This window comes from Poecilia reticulata, linkage group LG22 (genome assembly GCF_000633615.1).
Source record: "Poecilia reticulata strain Guanapo linkage group LG22, Guppy_female_1.0+MT, whole genome shotgun sequence".
NCBI classification, from domain to species: Eukaryota; Metazoa; Chordata; class Actinopteri; order Cyprinodontiformes; family Poeciliidae; genus Poecilia; species Poecilia reticulata.
Window position 1 is genome coordinate 9,560,172 of NC_024352.1, and position 10,395 is coordinate 9,570,566.

Genomic DNA, 10,395 nt, shown 5'->3' on the forward strand with positions numbered 1-10,395 from the left:
GGCCGGGCTTGAAGTGCAGCGGGGAGCACGATGGGCTTTTTGTTGCTCCAGTATCTGGCTAATTGAAACAACTCCCTCTGCGTTTCCCTCTCCCCAGGGGAAGATGAGTGGCTCCCCCCCTGACCCCCCACAGTAGATTTCAGGAAGCAGAAGGAGTCCTCGCCATCTGCCCTTCCTTCGCTTGGCTTAATATGACACATGCAGCTCCATAGCAAGGATAAAGAGGGAAGCGGAGACTTTAATGCTTCGCCTCTGCAAATCTCATAAAGACTGAGCGCATGTCACTTTGAACGCAGCAGTTTGCTCCCATTCAACCCTTGCAAAAGGCTATTCAACCTTCTTGAATCAACTCAAAGTAACAGCGTTTACTTGAGTAGCTTTCTGGGAAAAAAAAAAGTACTTTTAGGAATTATTTTTATGTAGTAGCTACTTGACGTAGTAGCCTCTCTTACTCGAGTACAATTTTTTCGTACTCTACCCACCTCTGCTTCTGGCAAACTGGAAACATGATTTCTCCTTGCCTTTGTAGAGTTTTTGAGAGTTTTAGAGCGAGGGATGCCCAATACAAGCAAAGGTGGGTTTTTTTCCAGTTTGTATTTGTATTAAAAACATAAAATCATTTGTCATTTTTCTTTCATTTCACTTTAACTGTGTTACATTTGTCTGTCACATAAAAACCTTAGAAAATACATCCTGCTGGGATGCTGTGGTGGCACAGGGGTTAAGCACAACCCATGTAAGGAGGCTTTAGCTTTTGACACGGCCGTCGCGGGTTCGAACCCCGGCCTGGTGACTGTTGTCTTCTTTCTCCCTCTCTCATTACCATACTTTCCTGTTCTAGCCCTACAGCCAAAACACCTATATATATGTATATATGAACTGTGTAGCCATAATGTGTAAAAAAAGGGGTGAATACTTTTGAAAAAAGTGTTGTTGTTTTTTTCTTAATCAAATCACTGGCTAAAAGTTATGTAAGCATACATACATGATTTTTTAYAACCTGTCCTCTAGGAAACTACAAATCTAAGCTCATGTTTACTTTAGGCATGGTTATATTCTCTAACAATGAGCCAGATGGTCTAGTCAGGTGCATGAGATCATCGATTCAGTTTTGCCAGCCCTCGGGGAAATATCGTGAAATTGGAGGCTGGCTATCTGCTCAGAGCCTGTTACGAGGAACCAGAGGCTGAAGGCGCACTCTGATGTACCATAAATTTACTACGAGGCAATACTGAAACGCTATTTGAAGTTTAAAGAATGAACTTCCTGTAGGATCTCAGGGACGGAGTGGCTATAAATGTGAACTTGTCATCAAGTCAATCAAGACGAAACAGAAGCATGGCGAGTTTCCTTTTTGTTTWGTTTTTTGTCTGTGTGACGGCGTTAATTAAAAACCATCTCCTCCAGACGCTGTCTGGCAATCTATKAATAAATTCCTGGCTTGGATAAAGATACAGCTTCGTGCGGCAGAGACAATTSAGCGGAGATTAAGATTGACTAATTTATTGTCCAAACATGGCACACACCCAAAAGCTTCTAATGAACTTTTTCGCATCTTTTGTCGGAGAACGCGGCGATGCAACGGGCCGCCCTCTGAGACAGACGTTGCCGTTTCGCAGAAACAAAAGGGGTCATCCGATTTGCTGCTGAACTATTCCAGCCTTCTGCACAGTCAGGACCTTGTTTCCGAGCGCACACTTCTCACTAGAGATGACGCAGCGCTGGAAGCAYGATGAGAGAGAGAGAGGGAGAGAGGGGAGACAATGTAAACAGAGAGAAAAAGAGAGAGAGAGAGAAATGGAGGAGTGAAGTCACCAGATGGTACAGTGAAAAGAATAAACAATGGTAACAATGAACTGGTTTCATTCAGTGAACCTCTACTGCAACACAACATGCAGCTCTGGAGTCGGCAGGGCAGGAAATCGTTTTTAAAAACCTCAAAAGTAGTTTTCATTCAAACAAATATTGTCTGAAGTACAAGTGTTCGTACCTAACAAACTTTCTGATAGTTTGTTTTGTATTTTATTCAGTCCTTTTGTGATAGAACAACACAATGTATCACATAAATCGGAAGYGGAAGAAAAAATATGACTTATTTCCAAAATGTCTTGAAAAATCTACAGCTGAATACTTTGCAGAATCAAAAGCAGCATCTAAAAAAGCTTCATTTTTGAGTTTTGCTATTTTCCATTGTCTGGGTCGCTCTCAGTGTCCAAGCTTATTAAACTCTAGTGGGCCACAATTGTACTTATTTTTGATAAAAACACAAAATTAAATTCATTGTGATATGTTTTTATTCATAGCTGCTCAAAAATCAAACTTAAACATGTACAATTGTATTGAATTGGGATCTGTTGGTCATTATATCTGAGACATTGATGAGACGTTCAGTTTCCAAAGTTTTCGGTTGACTGACTTCTTGACCGAAGTCTGTGTAAAAGTTATGTGATGCATTTGGTTGGATTTACTTTAAGATAAACGTATAAATCATGCTAATGAATGAGAAACAAGTTGTCTTTTTACCAAACTCCTATTTTTATATTGAAAAAATTTTATTTCTAGCAGTGTCACTCTAAAAGATTCAAAATGACTCAATTTTGGTCGGTCGGGGACGGGTGGGGGGGGGGCACAGCCAATTATTTAGAGGGCCACAAATGGGCCCCAGGCCACACTTTGAACACCCCTGATGTAAAGCATCCCTCTCTCGCTCTTCCTCTACGGTCTTGTGGCTTTCTTCTTCCACAAATATTAGATTTATGGCGTGCAAAACTAATAGTCCTTCTTTTTGGTTGCTAGTTTATTGTGTTTTGTTTCAGGTAAAGCACTTTGAACTGTCTTGTTATTGAAAAAAAAAAAACCTGTACAAATAAACTTGACTTGTTCAATTTTTCTATAATATTTTCTTATAAATGTCCGATCACAGAACTGGATTCATGCATGGATTGAATTAAACACAGAGAAGGGCTTTATTTTATAATTAGGGTATTTCTGACAGCAGGTGTTATTTTGGGGTATGTAAACTACGAAGTTAAAATTACAAATGTAGGTGACAATTTTTATATTCTTATTTGTAAAAGCTTTTTGAAACTCACCACTTTGTGTTGATGTTTACATAAAATCCTTATAAAATTCGCAAAGACGTTCAAAAAGGTGGGAACTTACAGGAGACTGTACGTGTGTTTTGAACAAATGTTGACAAATGACACCAACGAACAGGTGATCTATCTATCTGTGCTACCCATGAACCCGTCCTACCTTGTGGCACATCGATGATACGTCATTGATGTGCGCGTCAATTACATAAGAATCTCAGCAGAGATTTCAGCCGATTTCTCATCCATACGGGTAGGATATTCTGATGAAGGGAGATATATTTTTGTGATTTTGTTGTGTTTATAAATTGCACGAATGCTAAGCTAAGCATAACTCCTAAGTCCCGTCACTAAAAGAATGTCATCCAATAATAATATTTAACATTAACACAACCCTCTGTGGTTTTCGGTTTGTAAAAATGACAGTAGAAGCTTTAGACTCGTAGCACCGACAGATAGACGTAGCTATCTATCTGTGCTACGGTAGGAAAATCTGACAGGGTAAGAACAACTGTTAATTTCATAGTTACTCATCACAGGTGTTGCATATAACTCTGTATGCTACTGAATTCATTTGCAGATCACCCACTTTGAATTTCTCTGATCAGATGAAGCGAAGCGCTGCATTTAGATAATGAACTGTAAAGAATTATTGATTTATTGATTGATCCTCCCAGTGTTCTAGCACCAATTCAGCTCTGAGGAAGCGCGGCAGTTTCCTGTGGTTTGACACCGGTCAGGTCTTTCAATGAATCTCTGCCGTTTTGATGATGTTTCGGTAAAGAAATAATTGTATGGATGTCAGTTCGAGTCCTTCCAGAAAGCATCCAGTGTGAAAATAAAAATAGCAGCCACCAGAACTGGGACACTATACTATAAATAACTGCTGTATATGAATAGTGCGCACTCTGGGAGTCAAGGTTAAAGTGTGTCAGTGACAAGTTCCTGAGCAAGCAGTTGGCTTATGACTGATGTCGCGCTCGCAAACATTACAGGACACCTTGACAAATCTCTCCTCCCCCCTTCCCTCTCTCTCTTTCTCTCCTTCCAAGTCCATCAGCCTTCGTTAGCAAACACTGAAAAGACTTTATTGTTACTTCCTAAAGCAGAAAGCACATCCGCACTCCATTAACGTGAATTAAGATGTTTACCTTCTGCCGAAGCGACAACAGCAGTTCTCACTCGGCAGCTCATTGTTCGCCTCACCACAGGTCACCGGTTTTTTTTTTTCCTTTTTCTTTTCTTTTTCCTGTGCCATAAATCACCTGAGCTGACTTTGCCCAACATTGTGTTGCAGGGTGAGAATGTATGTGGTTGGGATTTGCGCTGATTGTAAGCGCTGATCCTTCCCTACCGTAAAGGTCACGGTGCTGGAGGGCATGAAAAGGCTGGAGCAACAAACAAATCCCACTCCCACCACACACACACACACGCACGCACGCACGCACGCACGCACGCTTGAGTGGCTATCTTTGTGGGGACTTTCCATTCATTTCTATAGGGGACCAGGCTTCGGTCCCTCAAGGAGCAGTGGGTCCCGACAACGTAGTATGTGTCAGGAAAATGGTCCCCACAAGGTATTATAAACAAACACACACACCACTCACCTTTTGCAGTTTCTCTCCACCATGGACTTGGTTTTGCTCTCATCGCCTCCTGGCATCTACTCAGAAACAGAAGTAGAGTTAATTATATGATGGTTAATTAAGATCATCTGTCTTAAATTAACTCAGTGAAATTAACTTCTTGTTTACTGGTTATGCGAAATAGCAAACGTATCAGCAATTTTCTGGCCAAATGAAAACAGAATGAAACTTTTGGAGCCACATGCAAAAAAGGTGTGTGGACCATCAAATACACCATCCCCACAGTGAGATAAGGTGGTGGGAGTATTATGCTGTGGGGTTGCCTGTTAGCAGCTGCAAAAGACTTGAAATTGGGGCAGAGTTTCACCTTCCAGCTGGACTACATCCATGTGGGAGAATGACCACATCCCCAAAAAGTGGTTTTCCAAAACATTGATTCGAATGGGTTGGAGGTTAAAGGGTGTAAAATCCATTGGCTGTTTTATTTTTTTATTTAGCTTTGTTTCCTGGCAGAGAAGTGGAGAAAGAAAAAGCCTTCCCTCAGCCTGCATCGCAGGGTGCAAGCATTCCTAATCTGTGCTTAGTCTAAGTCTGAGACCTTGCCTGCATCCCTTTAAACTAATGCCGATTCACACCAAGACACAACAGGATCGAGTTAAACAAACCACACGACAAACCCGACAAGGGCACTACAGAGAGAAATAAGCTGTTGTGTAGGAAAATAAATGGAGACGGAGCAAATATTTGCCCACAGCGGAAGAGTGTTTGGGTTTCTGGGTCAAAGTCCTGAAACCAAAATTTATCTCGGCCCCTGACAGACAAAAACACTGGATGTAAACATAAAGTTGGAGGTTTGAGACGACTCCCTGTGACCTTAAAGTCTTAAATAAAAAAAATAAATAAATAAGATTTTCTGTTTTTAGGCACTGAGGATTAGAAACATTGACAGAAAAGGGGAAAAAAAAGCGTTTATACCCACATGTTTGACTCGTGTGGACGGAGATACGGCTGCTTGCCAGGGATTGAAGAGCGGGAATTAGTAAAGAAGTTGGATTAAATTCACTGGGAGGTGATGGCTGTGGGAAGTTTTTAGGGATTAGACGATAAATCACCACGGCTGCTGATAAGACACACATCTCAAGTCCTAATAACAAGACCACCGAGCTGTGGTTACGTAACATCCTGATGTGAGATGATTATATGACACCTTCGGTGGAAATGTAAGCTTTATGCCCCCACTTGGGGGTATTTTTAGGCACTGGATTCACATCAGGAACTTTGCTTCCATTTTTACATCGTCTTTAACCGTATCGCATCAAGAAGAATGATTCAGGAGTAAAGTGGAGGTTATAAGGATTTCTAGGGTATGCATACTGGATTTATGGCTGGATTTATGAGATTGAGAAAAAAAAATAGATTTTTGGGGACCCCCAAAATTGTTCCCATCTGCTAAATGCAAAAAAAAAAAAAAGTCTCTCATTCGGGTAAAACATGTTTGGTTTCCTCTGCTAAGATCCAAACAACAGATTGCTGTAATTTTGTCCAGTTGGTCTGGATGTGGAGACCGTCTTTCTCTCATCTTGCACGCCTCTTCAGTTCTGTCCACAATTTTTATTTTTTTTAAACTGAAACCATGATTCTGAAATGAATCTATTTCAAAGACTTGTTCATACTCAAGCATTGACTTCCTGTCTGCTGCTGTTTCAATATTTCCTCATAATATTGTTTTCTGATGGTGGCAATGAGATTAGAGCAGTTTCAGGGGTTTAATCTCATAATTGGTAGAAAATGTGATGTAAAAAGCAATAAATAAAGAAAACTATTTTAAGGTGCATATTTAAAATGGTTTGCTAGGAGTACTGGAGGTAGCACATTTTATTGCTGTAAACGTTTTAAATGCGTCTATAGTTATAAGAGGACATTTGGGCTATCCTAAAGCCACGATACGTCTTTCAATGCACAACATTGTAAGTAAGGATCAAAAAAAGATGTTTGCCGTGGTCGTTTTGTTTAGTCGAACCAGTTCCCTCGCTCTTCGTGAAATGAACCGTGTGCGCTCTTTTCTTCAGACACCGATTCGACGCTTTCGGGAAAGTGAGACGAAAAGTCAGGCTCTTTTAGCTTTCGAGGGACGGAGTGAATGAAGGGACCGTCCTGTTCTATCTGCTCTCTAAAGTGGAGAGCATCGTGAGGCCGAACAAAAGCCTCGCGTTTGCATCTTACGAGTCCTTTCACACACGCTCCACGTTGCCGAAAGTAAAGCTAAAAATAGCGGCCGAGATGTCGTTTGAAAGCCCCTCTGTGACAAAGATGCATAGTGGGCCTGCAGTGAGCTCATTGTTAAAGGTCCCACTAGTAACTACTACTGTTAGACTGTAGAGTTACAATAAGTAATGTTGGTCTGTTTTATTTTTTTCACCTAAAGTACAACAGATTTCACCAAATCACTAACAGATTTCACCAAATCTGTTAGTGGTTCACAGATTTGTATTATTAGCATTAATAACAAATCAACTTTTGGTTTTAAATAATACATCTAAACAGTTATTTTTCCAAACTGAAAGGCATATCCAAACCGTTATGTTCCCAAATTAAGTTTGTACAAATATTGTTTTTGTGCTCAAATTTTACTAAGAAAATTTTGAAAGCAAGAGCAGAGAGAGAGACAATAAAAAAAATTCACGTTTCATTAGCATAATTACCAATGATTATGACAGAGATTAAAAATTCATATTTACTACAATGGAGTTATTTGAGCTTTCCTTGCCCAGATTTTGTTTTGTTCTAAGCAATCCCTTCTGGCTCTAATAATGCAGACTTTGTTTTTTTTAACTCTAGCACAGAAGTTGTGACTCTCAGCCCTAAAGCTAAGTCATTGTTTTCCTTTGTAAACATTTCTTCAACAGAAGACTGGAAACATTAAGACTGGCCTAAAGGTAAACTGAGGAAAATAGTGCATATCGGTGACCATTTTTATTTTTATTTCTATAGATATCTGATCTGAAATTAAAAGTCGTTTCAGAACATGCTATAGCGCAGCACAAGGGAGGAACAAAGTAATCTTTCACTTGCATAAAACAAAAAATTCCCATTGCTTTTAAGATGGTCAATCAATGATTAGCTTTGGATTCGGTTAAATTAAAGGGGTATTTCACTACTTGTTATCTGCCTTTAATTAAATATTTATACTTAAACCTAAACTGGATAATTCTAAACACTGATATTTAAATAGACTAAAGCCTGCTGTTCATTCTGCAGGCAAATGCGACTCAAATCTAATTTTTTCCCCTATACATGTAACCCATATCCGACTTTATCCTTGCAGTCTGAATGGCCAAGTTCCAATCTTTTCAACAACAAAAAGAAAAAAAACAATTTGTGCCACTTCCATAAGTGGTATTAAAGTAAACAAAGGCAGAAAATCATAACTAGGTACTTTTGAAAGAAGTCACTGAAGTGAATCACTTTACAGTCACACCACTCCTGGCTCTGACTACAAATCTTCTGTACAGAAGTTGCAGTCAGTGCTCGACAAAACGCCATTTCTATTAGTTGTGTCTTTTTATTATTATTATTATTATTATTATTATTATTATTATTATTATTATTATTATTATTATTATTATTATTAACATCCTTTGTCTTGTTATGATCCTGTGACGATGTCGTCTGCTACCACTGCTGAATTATTACTTCCGTAAACAGAGCTCTGCTGGGTGACGTCAACGTTCTTTATCTGCGCATGCGGGTAGCTTTGGGGTTTTAAAACGTTCACGGAGAAGTCTGATTGCGGTCTCATTTAATTAGTAACATGAATGACCACGAAAAAAAAAAAGACCTGCTGTGTGCACGTAGCCTTATTCTGTTCTGCAGTTTCCCAGGCCCACATTTGAGTCCAAAAACTGTTTGGGAACCACGTAACTGGTTTTCAAACCCAAATAATTTCATAATGGTTTGTTATAGTCGGTCATTAAAGCGAGTCATGACAGAACACAGGTTAACAAGAAGCAGTGGCGCAGCTGTTAGCACTGACGCTTAAGTTCCCCGTGTAAGCTGCCCGTCAATTRCATCATCCTGCGATGACATCATCTCCCACCGGGACTGGTGACACATGGTTGGTCCGGTGAAGTGGCTGAACCGCTCTGCCTACGACACAATGAGGTGAACTGTGGAGCCATTGTGACAAAGTCAAGATGTCGATCTCATCTGCGTTCGCTCTGCTTCTCTCTGCTCCTCTCTGCTCTTGCATTTCAGCGCGTGACAGCAGAGTTCAGCGAGAGTTAGCGGGCCCGCCCGCCCGCGCGCGCGCGCCGCGGTGTTGTACCGCGCCCTGGAAGCACACTGCACTCCTGTGATTTACTGCAAGCAATAAAACGCAAATATGGCTGAGAGAGTAAGGTCAGCTTTGATCATGCGTTTCACATTACTCTTAATGTTGGGTTTCACTCGCTCGAGCATGTGGGATTCAAACCATTACTGTAGTGCAGAGGAAGCTAACGGAGCCTCCAAACATAATCAGTGATGGCAAATAAAAATCAAAGCATGTAATTAACCTGATAGCAATGTACGTTTATCAGGCTAATTTAATGTAATGCACTTTTTTTGGGGGGGGGAACATGTATCTGTTTAARGCAAAGATCAATCTGGTCTCTACAGCTCTTTGACCTCATTAGCTAACTAGCTTTTGTTTATTATTTTACTTGTAAACCGTTGATGTCAAGTAATCTCTGTACCCATAGTACGGCTAGAGTTACTTGAGAACCATGGTGGAATAAAATTTAACAGAGAGAGCGGTCCTTTGCTTTCTTCTCTTCATCTCCTGAGTTCGCTAAAGGATTTAACTCGATGATTTTGCATTTAGTGAATCATTTTTGTTTTGATTTGGCCTCGTTTTGGATCATTATCCGGCTAAAAGAGTCGGCAATGAACTATTTTCGGGTTTTTAGTTTTTTTTTTAAGCCTCCCAGAACTTTTGGAAGATAAGACGGCCCACAGCATCACAGGTTCTCCACCACGCCTAATAGCCAACATGAGGTGCTTTATATATTCATTTCCCAACATTAGCAAGCTCCATGTGTTTACATTCGCTAGTTTAGGAGGGAAAATGTTCTTTTTCAGACGCCACCCCCAAACAGTCGGTTAGCTTGTAGATCTAATGACTGATAAGAACGTTTGGTTATCCTACCATTCTGCTCTTTGCYGCAGATTTCAAAAGTGAGTTTTGGAAATGTACATTTTTACCTCAATTATCATCCTCCTCACTGTGTTTGGTGGCAAAACAAACGTGGATCCTCTTCCGTCCCAGTGACCTCCACCCCATGTCAGGTTTATACCCAAAAGGAGCAGAAAGTTGTTGTTTTTTTTCTGCCTGCCTTAAAATGTATGAAATCAGTTCAAARGTTTCAATTTTGCAGTGAGTTTATGCTGCTGTATGKGTATTTCAAACACGTTTTAGGTTGCTTAGGCTGATTAGAAAGTGCAATCTTTCTCGTCCTTCCTTTTAGTTTTGGTTGGAGTTCGCACAATGATTTGATGAGAGGCGCCAACAAAACCAGTAAATTCTAACAAGTTAATCTTTTAAAGCCAAGACATGCTGAGCACATTAAGGCATCTGTGTTCTAGTACGTGTACAATGTTAAGAGCACATATCTTTTGAGCTTTGCTTGAACAAAATCTTTTTTCCATAGGTTTTCTTTGTGTCAAAGTGGGATGGTAAT

General features: G+C 40.1%; 1 long non-coding RNA gene across 1 annotated transcript; it reads right to left on the minus strand.

Annotated features, from left to right (window-relative positions):
• Positions 1 to 1,514: 1,514 nt before the first annotated feature.
• On the minus strand, positions 1,515 to 8,888 carry LOC103458325 (uncharacterized). Its single transcript, XR_532566.1, has 3 exons — positions 8,775 to 8,888; positions 4,700 to 4,755; positions 1,515 to 1,721 (listed from the first exon to the last, which is right to left on the minus strand). It is a non-coding gene; the product is annotated as an uncharacterized LOC103458325 (long non-coding RNA).
• Between the last annotated feature and the right edge of the window lie 1,507 nt (positions 8,889 to 10,395).